Here is a 13,745-nt window from a genome sequence, read left to right as displayed (position 1 = left end):
ATGGGTCTTCTCAATTTGGTGAGTCTAATCTGGTGAATGATGAGATTCATGGTGCAAATTTTGATGGTATGAAAGAGCATTCTTTCAAGAAAATGCATTACTTGTAAAAATTGTGCAAAGAGAGGATGTACCTGGCACAACTCTATTGTATTAACCTGCACAAAGGGGGCATATCGGCCAACACAGAGATGCGCAGGAGAGGCCACGACAATGCTCCTCGATATGACACCCTTGCTTTGTGTCTTCTTATGCTTGGAGTTTTGGGCTACCTTGGCAATGGTGGCGGGGGACCCCACATGTGAAGTAGTGGGACCCGTTTTGCGAGAGCTCGATGGTGGTCTTCATCGTTGTAGCTTGCCAAAGGGCTTGTTCTGTTGCATCAAGCAGGAGTACTCAGCCTTGTCGTCAAAATTTGAGAGGGCGGATCGCTTCCACGCCCAGAAATCCTTTGCAGAGAGCAGGCCCTACCACCACACCGCAGCCACCCCTACCCTGCTCCAATCCGCTGGGCTGATGCCATCAAGGATGCCATAGCAAGCGTGCAAGTGATCTCTTCGTGCACACAAATAGGCACTCGATCTCCATAAGCGTTGCTAGCCATGACCCCATATTCATCAAGAACGCCCTTCAGTCCTTCTTCTGCTATGTCCTCTTCCATGGCTTCGAGGATTAATCGTTTATTTGCGTTGGCCAGGCTATCCCCCCCTTTGAGAAACCCAAGCTTGCAGTACCTGTAGCTTGAGCATGTCACCAGCAACACTAGCTAGCATTTTGACAGTGTGATTTTCCTTAGCAAAGTCAGGTATGGATTCACCATAATAGCGATGCTGCATAAATGTTGAAGCTTAATTGTAATTAGCACACATGCGCAAACAACAACAAGCTGAGATCGATGTTATAGCTTCCACATGATGAAGCGACTAATCTCTGCATAGAATAATTACCTCTGGGAAGACCACCATAGCAGCGTAATTACGAGGAGCGATCTCCCAGAGGAAGCCGGTGTTGTTGGCGAACCATTCGATATTGCCCTCATTGCCGCAGTAGACGAAGATGGTGGGTGCGCGGCGCTTTGGGCCTCCCCAACGTTGCACGCTCACCAAGTAGTAGCGCTGCTGGAAGGTATGGTATGAGAAAGGCGTGAAGCTGAAGTGGTCCAGGGTCTGCGTGTGTAGAACAAGGTCTGCGCATCCTTCTACACGCCCTGGTTCTTGCCGTTCAACTTAACCAAGATTAGCCGCAAAAGTTAGGGTTTTTTCATTATTTTTAATAAAAATTTTACACCACACCCTCTCTCTCTCTCTCTCTCTCTCTCTCGGCTCTTCTCCTCTCTCTAACCTCTCTCTCTTATCAACACACATGTCCCTTACTTCCCCCTCATAAGCACACACATGTCCCTTACTTCCCTCTCTCTCTCTCTCTCTCTCTCTCTCTCTCTCTCTCTCTCTTTCTCTCTCTCTCTCTCTCTCATGAACACATGCATGTCCCTTACTTCCCTCTCTCAATGCGTGATTAGAGTCATGGAAGCTGAAGATTCTAGTGGGCCAGATTTATACACATCCCGTACTTCCCCCCCCCTCTCTCTCTCTCAATGATTCTACTAGCCAGATTTCATCAAATCTCTATGCACCAAACCAATATACATGAAATCCAGTCAAGCCAATGTTTCTTTCATACATTCACCATTTAGTATTCTTCTTTAAACTCATAGATTTTTTAGTGCAAAAATTCAAAGATTAATTTCTAAAATCTCGTCGTCTCTAGTGACCTTAGCTTTGATCATCTCAAGATGTTATAAGCACTTAGGACTAAGCTAGGACCTTATTCTCAAAGTCATCTTAGGTCTTAAATCATGATCATCTCTAGTAATCTCTTTGTTGTCTCACTCGAACCAATAACATCTCACATGACCTAAGCTTTGATCATCTCGAGATTTTATAAACACTTAGGGCCGATCTAGGTCCTTATTCTTAAAGTCATCTTAGGTCTTAGATCACAATCATCTCTAGTAATCTCTTTGTTGTCTCGCTCGAGCCAATAAGAGCTCCTACTATATGACCTTACCAACGATCTTTACGGTTGAATTCAAAGATGGATTTCATTGTGGTGAGATGAAGACAAGGGCTTTGATGGGTGCAAGTAGTGTAGAAGAGGGTGAGTGGTGATATGGGGATGCCAAAGAGTTTGGATGGGCCATCATCAATGGTTAATCAGGGGCCATCATCAATGGCTATAGCTCACGCACGTGAAGGGATGTGTGCACGTGATGACCCTTCAAGCATCATCCATCTCGGTGCCTATAGGTGAAGCTTTCGGTTGCCTACAGGTGAAGCTCTCTCTTAATTGCAAGTAAAGCTTTGTGGATCACATATATGTGTCTCTTGATGTTGATGGTGAGCACAACAGCCTGTATTATATCTAGATGTTCAGACCTTTATGGTCTTTGTATTTGGTTCTTTGGTCTCAAAGGGTCCTTTTTTGTGTGTTGTTTATATGGAAGATGAGTGAATTCGATGATGGCCTTACCTCTAGCCTATGCTAAGAGTGATATTGATACACCAAATATAGCTCATATTATATAATTCATATAGCTCACAAGATAGATTATCAAATTGATATTGGAGTATACTATTGATCTTTTTGGAAGCTATAAGTATGATAGCTCATAAGAGCTCTATATATAACTAGTCTTATGTGAAATCTTCCAATCCCTAAATATTAGATCAAAAGAGGTAATGTTTTAGGTATGATCATACAATATCTTAATATTAATAATCTTAGGCCTTAAATCATGAGCCTAATAGATAATCTTACATTGATATGATTAGAATTCTAGATTAATATGAATATGTTGATTGTTTGAACCACTCAAATCAAACGACAAATTCAACTTGTGACCATGGCCATCAAAACACTTGGTGATATTTCATTCATGTGGAGTCTATTTAACATTTGCATCAACAGACTTTGCAAACTCAGCCCATGCAACCCTATACTTTCCTATGTCAATAGTAGTAAAGGGGGCTGTTGTGCTATTCTCATAAACAAAACCACGAGCGAAGGCAATCGAAAGCTCATGATTGATGGGCTCTCAGTGGCAAGGTCACCATTTTTTAATAGAGGTGAGGATTTAAATCTCGAGAATACTGATAGCCAATCTTTGACTAGTATGTTTGCATCCATCAATTGCCTCGGGTTGGCCCCTTCAAAGCTAAGCCCATGCTCGGTAATGAAAATCGTGCTTTGTGTGACAATATCGCCTTAGCATGGGAAGCTCAAGAAATGGAGGTACCCAAAACGAGACGAGCCTGTTTTAGATGCCATTGTTGTGATCACCCTCTCCGAGATGACAACCTGGAAGGGCATGAGGGCTCATGTTGCTGAAACAAGGAGAGCATGAATGGATATAGAACATGCAGTGAATCAAACCCTTAGCTAGACCACCAGAAAGTGCCAAAGCCATAGAGAAATATTCACAAGTTCTATCCATATTTGGCAACCATGCCCTAAGTCTTGATTTAAATCAGATAAGGGAGATCCCAAGGAATCATAAGAACAAAGCTTTTAGAAAAAACAATGGAGTGTTTCCAAGAGATTAGAAATTCTGAAAGACTATGATAGCAAGATATTAAAGAAGAAACCTAGTCATTTCTAGTGACCTTAGCTTTTATCATCTCAAGATTCTATAAGTGAAAGGACCAAGATAAGTTCTATGAGCTCTTCTCAACCCTTATGTGATCTTATGTGCTCGTAGGAAGTCTTATGGGTCTTATGATCTCATTCAATCTCTAACAAGATTTTTTGAAATTATATTAGCTCTTACATGAATTATATGAGCTCTTACATAAATTATGAGATCTTACATTAATTATGAGATCTTACATTAATTATGAGATCTTAAGAAATATTATGAGCTCGTGTATGGTCTTATGAGATCTTGAGAGCTTCTACCATACACTATGTGGTCATAAAAGCTAATCTTAGACATTAAAGGATGATCACATTGATCTAGGAAATTTCATGACCTCATATATGGTCTTATGAGATCTTAAGAGCTTCTACCATACACTATGTGGTCATAAAATCCAAGCTTAGACATTATAAGGTGATCACATTAATCTAAATTGTATACATGCAAGCAAAATCATGTTAAAGATTACCACCTCAACATGGAAAGGGAGAAGCATAGTGGCAAATGTATATTAAGTTTAAAGAACTCTTATGAGCATAAAGCAACTCTTTTGTTCACTTTTACTTCTCAAACGATTCCTAGTCATGCAAGAAAAATCATGTTTATGACTACCGCCTTAATATGGAAAGAAAGAAGCACAATGGCAAATGTATATTAAGTTTAAAGAACTCTTATGAGCATAAAGCAACTCTTGTGTCCACTTTTACTTCTCTTATGAGCATAAAGCAACTATTGTGTCCACTTTTATTTTGAACTATTATAATTATTTATGGACCAAGCACTCATGGCATGATATCTTTACTTTAAGACTCAAGTCTTTAAATATAATTCTATTTCCTAGCAAGTTCCTTGCTTCTCTAACTTGTCACTTGCATATGTGTTTTTGTAAGGTTTGACTTGGGTAGCATAATAACGTTTTTTTTGAATGCTAAAAACTTCTTCTCATCTAAGTGACGTGGAGCAAAAAAATATCACTATTAAAGCTATAGCTGCACTGGTTTTGGCAGATTAATTTATCATGGTGGCTATAGTTACACTAGTGTAGTGCTAGTGTCTATCTCTTGCTCTCCTATCTTGGCATCTCCTATGTCAATGCCAAAGATTCCTAGTTTTGAGAGTGGGTTGGTGATTGGTTTAGATGACATAAGAAACATTGTATCTCCACAAAGTAGCAATCTCACGAGTGGGACACTGGCATCACTCTCTCAATGTTGCTCTCACAGCTAGTGTACCTAGGACTAGGAGAAAATATGTTGTGTGGGTACATTCCTAGGGAACTTAGCTTTGATCATCTCAAAATGTTATAAGCAGCACTAGGACCAGGGTAAGTTCGATGAGCCCTTCTCAACCCTTATGTGATCCTATGGACTCATAGAGGAAGTCTTACGGATCTTATGATCTCATTAGATCTCTAAAAAGATTTTATGAAATTATATGAGATCTTAAGAGGCTTTACAGCTATCCTTTGAAAGCTATGTAGGTAAATTCTATCAAAACACTCACTCTTTCTCACCATTCCCATGCAAAATGTTCTTTCCCATTGTTTCCCAATATTTACACAAATCTTTTGTCCTGTTTGTATATATTTTAACTTAGTGCAAGCTTAATATGGTTTCTCAATTTTGTTTTCAATTAATTAATTTGAAGTGGTGAGAGGTAACCTTAGAGATCCTTAGAGATGAAATCTTGACGTGTGGATGACTGGAGGTTCGAAGCTCTAGAGGTTTTTGTATTCTCTGGAGAGTTCGGAGAGAGGCTTTAAATACGCTATGTGTAGTATTTTCTCGTTGGGCAATGACCTAGTGAAAGAGAGAGAAAGGCTATTGTATACGTTGTTTTTTTTTAAAATTTACATTCTAAGAGACGTTTAACACGGAGTGAGAAAAAGAGATGGACATGAACACACTAAGAGGGGGAGAGAGGGAGATGTTTTAGCTAAGGTGTAAAACCTTACTATAATCATTAATTAGTGCTGTGACACATTAGAGAGAGATAATAATCTAAGATTTTGGATTACGTATGAGAGGGAAAGAGAGAGAATATCTATCTATTTGATGAGGAGAGAGAAAACCTTAGTTTCTAAGGTAGATGGCCGTTTAGCTTGAATATGGGCATGCTAGTATTGGTAAAATCATTCTCTTACTTTTTGATATAAGATGAGAGGACATACCTACATTTTCACGTATGTTACATTGAGTTTTTTTTGTGTGTGTGTGTGTGTGTGTGTGTGTGTGTGTGTGTGTGAGAAAGAGAGAGAGAGAGAGAGAAAGAGAGAGAGAGAGAGAGAGAGGAGAATTTAAGTATTTCAATTTGTAATAATATTGATGCTTGAATATTAAGTATAAAAATTTCAAAGTAACCAATTTTTTTAAATAACCATTTACTCATTTGTGGTTCAATTCTCCACATAGGTAATCCATTCTCTATAGAGGAAATTGTATTATCTAGATAATAGCCTATATTTCTTATTCATTCTCTATATAGGAAATTGAATTACCTAGATATTGGCCCATATTGTGTATATAGTACATTGAATTACCTGGCTCATACTCTCTATATAGGAAATTTAATTACCTAGATATTGGCACATATTTCCTATATAAGAAATTGAATTACCTAGATATAAGCCCATATTTCCTACATATAGAGGATTGAGTGAATGGGGAATACGATTGTCTAGATATATATAGGAAATTTCCATCAACATAACCAGGAAATCTCTCAAAATTTCCTATATATGGTGAAGTTCACTATATAGGGAACCACCAAAAGTTCCTTGTGATGAACTTCAGAAAGTTGGGTACCTCACCTTGGGCTCTTGCTTTTCTGCTTTCGCACATCAGCCTCGTAGCAGCGCCGCCACCGCCGAGTCGTTCTTGTGCTATCGTTCTTCTGCTACTTCACGCATTGCCTTGTGCTTTTCTAGCGCATCATAATTACCTCCAGGTCTCGCTGCTTTGACACTCTGATGCCGGCGTGCGGTAGCGCTACTGCTCGTGTTCGGAGATCTCGCATGTTGATGAGCTGCTGCTGCAGGTACTGCAGCAAAATTTGCTACAGTATTGTATGGAAGATTACAGCAGGGATGAGAGCCCTCTTTACAGCTTAATATTGGCTTCTTTTTGAGGGCATGAATCACAGCATAAAGCTCCTTCTTAAGGGTTGGCCAACGAGATTGAGTGTGTCTAGCTTTTTACTTTCAAAAGTAACCGGTCTACCATCTTGAAATAAAGCAGCCCCGATAGCATAGTCACTGGCATCAGTTTCAAGAACATAAGGCCGAAGAGGATCAGGTAATGCTAAGATAGGTGCTTCCTTGACTTTATCTTTCAAAAGTTTGAAGGCCATATCCAAATCGTTATTCCAAGTGATAGGCTGATTTGACTTACGTCCACGACCTTTCAATAAGTCGGTCATCGGTAGTGTGAGCTGAGAGTACTCACGTATAGATTTCTGATGAAAAACAACAAAACGAGAAAAGATTGAAGTTGTTTCACTGTTCGCAGTATAGGCCAGTCCAGATTCTTCTGAACTCGGTCATAGTCAATGCTCAATCTATCTCTAGTGATCTTGTGTCCCAAGTGAATGATTTTGGTCATAAAGAACTCACATTTACTTAACTTAGCATATAGTCGATTCTGTCTTAAAATAGATAAGACAATCGTGAGGTGTCTGACATGATCCTCAAGAGTACGACTATATATCAAAATATCATCCAGGAACATCACCACAAATTTTCCTAAATGTTCACGAAAAAGATCGTTCATCATTTGCTGGAAATAGACTGGAGCATTGGTTAACCCAAAAGGTAATACGAGAAACTCGTAATGGCCATACCTAGTCCGAAAGGTGGTTCTTTCGACATGCCTTTCATGAATACGTATGTGGTGATAGCCAGTAGTAAATCTATCTTCGTGAAATATTTCGCTCCTGCTAATCGGTTAATCAGATCATCTGATCTAGGGAGAGGATAACGGTTCTTAATGGTCAGCTTGTTCAATCTCTTGTAATCTATACACATTCTCCAGGTATTGTTCTTCTTTCTCCTAAGCAACACAGGTGTACCCCAAGGTGATTTACTTGGACGGATCTGGCCCATCCTAAAGTAATATTCGAGTTGTTTAGCAAACTCATCTTCCTCGGCTTGGCTCATCCTGTAAGGTGAAATACTGACAGGATGAGCACCAGGGATCAAGTCAATACGATGATCTACTGCCCGTTCAGGTGGTAAACCCGATGGCAGTTCCTTAGGAAATACATCTTGAAACGAATCAAGTATCTTCTGTAATTTTTTACTTTCAAACACACTTAATTTATTTACATCCATGGAAGGGATGAGAAAAGAAGAAAGTGGAATCAATACACAATGGAAAGCGGTATACAAAGAAGAATCCATTATATTTCTAAAATCAATTGTATTTACAAGAGGTCCCTCAGAGGGATGAATACAATCACCTAAAATCGCATAAGCAAGCTCATTTCATTCTCGTGCGTAAGAAGATCAAAGTGGATCATATGGTGACGTTGTTCATGACGAACATCTTCAAGTATCATGGCTTGCCTACGTCTATCATTAGTGACCGTGATCCACGGATGACGAGTTTGTTCTGGGGAGGGTTGTTTGACAACATGGGTACAACTCTCAAGTTTTCATCATCATTTCATCCACAAACAGATGGTCAGTCAGAAGAGGCTAACTCTACAGTGTTAGATCTTCTCAAGTGTTATGTGTCAGAGCACAAGCAACAATGGGAAAAGTATCTTCCTTTGGTGGAGTTTGCATATAACAACACTGTACATACCTCGACAGGCAAGGCGCCTTTTGAGATTGTGGAAGGAGGGAAGAAGGTACCACCCATTTTGCACACAAAGGATAAGATATTTGAGGCTGATCAGTATGTGGAAAGCATGGATGAAGCTTATCGGAGAGTTAAGTTGGCACTCCAAGAAACTCAGCAGAAGCAAAAGAAAGCCGCAGACCGTCACAAACGTGCTTTAGAGTTTGCATTGGGTAATTGGGTTCTTTTGCGCTTTGAAAAGGCTAGACTCAAGAAGATGAAGGGTAAAGAGCGCTTATTCCCTAAGTTGAGCATGCGTTATTATGGGCCTTTTCAGGTATTGGAAAAGATTGGTGAGGTAGCCTATCGTTTGAAGCTACCAAATCACTGGAGGATTCACAATGCTTTTCACGTGAGTCTCCTTAGACCTTTCCGTAGGGATGTGCCTGAGGATGTATCAGATGAGGCTCAACCAGAAGTTGAGGAACTTGATGAGGTTCAGATTCCAGAGCAGATACTGGCACATAAGGAAAGAAAGGTACGAGGTAAAGTTTCCCGTCGCTATGTTGTGAAGTTCAAGAACTATTCACCGATGGATGCGAAGTGGATGGAGGAAGGTGACTTAACAGATTCACCTCAGGTTTTGCAGCTTTACCTCGATGCCTTTGAGTTAGAGCCGACTCTTATTGTGGCTCATTCAGGTTCAGCAGAGCATGGGTCTGGAGCATTGCCTGATGCTCAAGAGGGGGGTAGCACCTCCACTCCCTTGATACAGACAGGCTCAGATGACATCTAGAGGTCGCTTGGTGCAGTTTTTATCTCACCCGAAGGTACTGATGGTGGCTGACAGTACATCTGTTTATGGGACTTCTATGATATATGTGTACTAGTCACATGGGATGTTGTGGTTGTGTATGGTTCACAGTGGTATACAACTTGGACTACTACTACGCCATTGGTTTGCAGTGAATGATGTTACATGTGCATGGCTTAGAGAGATTGGGACGCTGATCTTGCCATATTGTATATTTCACTCTGAATATTTTGCTGTATCACCAGAATGCAATCGAGGACGCTTGCCATTTTTCAAGAGGGGGGTATGTCATGACCCTGTGAAAATGGAACAGCACAAGTGTGGGCATGGTGGTTGCTGAGCAAAAATATTAAATGATTCACATTTGGGGTGCCCGGACATAGATAATGATGTGTGGACATCTCCAGGTGTGAAGGGAGGAACTAGAACATTAATATTTTAATGTTTTATCTATAAGTTGCCCCTAGGCCTTAGTGAAAGCTAGGTCATTTTTTACATGTACCCATAGGGTGTGATTAATATAAATTTATACATGCACCCATACTCAATTTCTCAAATGATGATAAACTAGAATTCACACTTAAAGAAAAGCTAGGTCATTATTTATATGCACGCATAGGGTGTGATCGTTGATATAAATTTGTACATGCACCCATAGGGTGTGATTAATATAAATTTGTATATATACCCATAGGGTGTGATTAATATAAATTTGTATATGTATCATATTTGAATCCTAATAAGACTAATTGAGCCTTGCAGATCTTGATTTTTCTCACTTACATGCAAATAGTGCTATTACAAGGACAAGAGAGGTTTTCCCAAGGGGAAGAAGCACTGAATGCCAAGATTTCACATTTTCCCACCGTTTTACAGAGAGAAGTATTACAAAGAGACCCATCTAGGAAGAGGTAGAGGGAATATAGCTTTCACTGATTCAGCCTATAACCAAGTCCCGACCTTAACTACGGCTAGGGTCCAGAATGAAGAAGACACCAGTCAAGCCAAGCCCTCGAGAAACCAAGTCCAACCATGTGGATGTAGGAGAGGAACAAATATATTTCCCTCCCTCCCCAAACATGGTCCCGAGATTGGAGTACATGTGACTGAAATTCATGAGTTTGTTGCATTCATCGAGCTACAAGACACACCATCTATTAAGCTATCACAATTTGTGCAGGAACAAGAACCACTCTTATTTCATGCCAAACATGTGTAAAGGTTGGTGAGTATGCTAGAAGAAATTTAAGAGGACCTATCACAATCTGTGCAGAAACAGGAACCACTCTTATTTCATGCTAAACATGTGAAAAGGCTCATGAGTATGCGAGAAGAAATTTAAGAGGAGCCAAAAAAGCTCAAGCCTCAGTCAATTTTGGAATTTTGGGAAATATTCATGATTTTAGCACAATTCTAAAACTCAAGTCCCTTGAGGTCTAAACTAAAGTTTGAGCCTCTCATTTGTGAAGGCAATGTTCCTTGAGGCCCAAACTTACACTTGAGCCATTTAGTCTATCCTATGTGAAGGAAATTCCCTTAGAGGCTCAAACTTTAGTCTGAGCCTCTCATATTTTATCATGTGTGAAGCTTATTTCCCATCACTATGAAAGGCTCATACTAGACTTTGAGATTTATGGAGAATTTCCTTGAAATAGATATTGTATGAGAGATCTCAAGTAATAGTTTTAGCTTCTAAAGATATCATCTTCACACAAACTAGACTACAAGAGGCTCAAATTTGACTTTTAAGCCTCAAGGATAGTTTGTCACACACAAATTAGGTGAGGACTAAAAACATCATACAATTAAAAGTATCATGCAACAATAATGTGTCCACTGTATCACTTTAACAATATCTTTATAATCACGATCATTCTCCATCCTCATACTCCAAAAATAGAGCATTTAAAAAGAATTTGAAAAAATTACACTTGAACAAGTGACAAAATTCCTAAATTGGTCTAAAGGTGCATGTAAGATTCCTCCCCAACCTCTCAAGATGTCCAGCATCTTCCCCTGATCAAATCCCTCTTCAAAAATGTAAAAGATCTTATTTCTATCAATTTTGGCCTAGAGAGAGAAAATCTTCTAAAGAGTGGTAATTCAGTTTTTAAATATTTTTGGATGGAAAAATATCTCTTCTTATTAAAATAATTTTTTCCGAAACAGAAGCTCAAAAATATTTTCAGAAGGTGCATTAGAAATTAAGTATAATCTGTTCATCTCAAGAGGCCTTATCCTAGGGGTCAAGATTTTTTTGAAATTTTAAATTAAGGTTCCTATGGACCAATAAGATTCATCCGAATGTAGGGAGGAGATAAATGGAAGAATAAAAAGAAAATCCCTCAAAAATGAGTAAATACTCACATAAGATGAAGAGTTGACTAAGGACAAGGTTAATAGTTAAAAAAAGAGAGATATTTAGAAGAAATGATGCATTTTTGACACCTCAGTATGGGAGAATTCCCCTCATGAAGGAGGCGCCTATTTCACATGTGTGGGAGAGTTTTAAACTCCCAAATAATGAGATATTTTTATCTCTCCTCTCTCCTATTTCAACTAGATCTAAAAAGTGGACTAAACTGACCAAAAAATGGTCAAAAATTGACCAAATTGATCTGGAAAATTCTAGAATCAGTTGGCTTGGTTAGAAGCTCACTTTTTCCTATAAATAGAAGCCTTCCCCTTTGTTGAAGCTCAATAGTGTTTTTGCATTGTTACCCTACTTCTCCCAAGAGCCAAAAACTGTGAATTTACTCATAATTCATTAGTTTTTGACCTTCCCTCTTCTAAAGATTGGTGGCCACTCTTGTTTCAAACAAGAGTAGATCCCTCAAACCATCAAGCCAAAGGAAAGCTCTCAAATTCTCCTTGTAAGTTGGAGATTCTTCATTTTATTTTATGATTTTTTATGATTTTTGTCTTCTCTAAAATGAATATGATGTTATGCCTCATTGAAAAAAGGCATTCCCCTCTCTTCTTTAGTAAATCCAACCATTCTTTATCCTAGATGAATGATTAATGGATAAAATCAAGTTTTTCATAATGTTTCTCTTAAATAAGTAGAAAATGTTTACATTAGAATGATTTAAATACTCTTGGTGAAATTCTAATTAATTTTAGAGAGTTAAAAATTGAAAAATGATCAGCCATACAAAGGAGGTTATGGCAAAATTTTCTAAAATTGTGTAAAATAAGTTTTGCTTTTTTTAATTCAAAAAGAGTAATTCCCATCGTATATGTATTCTTAAAGTGTTATGTTTCATCTTAGGTATAGAAAAATGCATACTAAAAATATTTTATTAAAAAAGTGTTACTTTTTTTAGAATTAAATTCTACGCATAAAAGGAAGCATATTGAAATTTTTTATTTTGATTATAAAAGTGTGATTTTCATCATAAATGATTTGTATGCATGAATATATGCATAAAAGATTTTTTTTATATTAAAAGTGTTATTTTCATCATAAATGATTTTATGCATAAATTGATGCATAAAAGAAATTTTTTTATATTAAAAGAGTGATTTTCATCATAAAGGATTTGTATGCATAAATATATGCATAAAAGATTCTTTTTATATTAAAAGTGTGATTTTCATCATACATGATTTTTATGCATAAATGGATGCATAAAAGAAATTCTTTTATATTAAAAGAGTGATTTTCATCATAAATGATTTGTATGCATAAATGATTTTTTGTATATTAAAACTGTGATTTTCATCATAAATGATTTTATGCATAAATGGATGCATAAAAGAAATTCTTAAATATATTAAAAGAGTGATTTTCATCATAAATGATTTATATGCATAAATATATATTAAAAGTGTGATTTTCATCATAAATGATTTTTATGCATAAATGGATGCATAAAAGAAATTCTTTTATATTAAAAGAGTGATTTTCATCATAAATTATTTGTATGCATAAATATATGCATAAAAGATTTTTTATATTAAAAGTGTGATTTTCATCATAAATGATTTTTATGCATAAATGAATGCATAAAAGAAATTCTTTTATATTAAAAGAGTGATTTTCATCATAAATGATATGTGCATAAATATATGCATAAAAGATTTTTTTATTAAAACTGTGATTTTCATCATAAATGATTTTTATGCATAAATAGATGCATAAAAGAAATTATTTTATATTAAAAGGGTGATTTTCATCATGAATGATTTGTATGCATAAATATATACATAAAAGAAATTATTTTATATTAAAAGGATGATTTTTATCATAAATGATTTGTATGCATAAATATATACATAAAAGATTTTTTATATTAAAAGTGTGATTTTCATCATAAATTATTTGTATGCATAAACATATGCATAAAAGAAATTCTTTTATATTAAAAGAGTGATTTTCATCATAAATGATTTTTATGATGATAAAAGTGTGGCTTTCATCCAGAATTGGATTTTATACATAATTAGATGCATATCGGAT

The sequence above is a fragment of the Cibotium barometz genome, chromosome 55, assembly GCF_041138505.1.
Source record: "Cibotium barometz isolate CiBa-2024 chromosome 55, ASM4113850v1, whole genome shotgun sequence".
NCBI classification, from domain to species: Eukaryota; Viridiplantae; Streptophyta; class Polypodiopsida; order Cyatheales; family Cibotiaceae; genus Cibotium; species Cibotium barometz.
Note: the sequence above shows the minus strand (reverse complement) of the source record.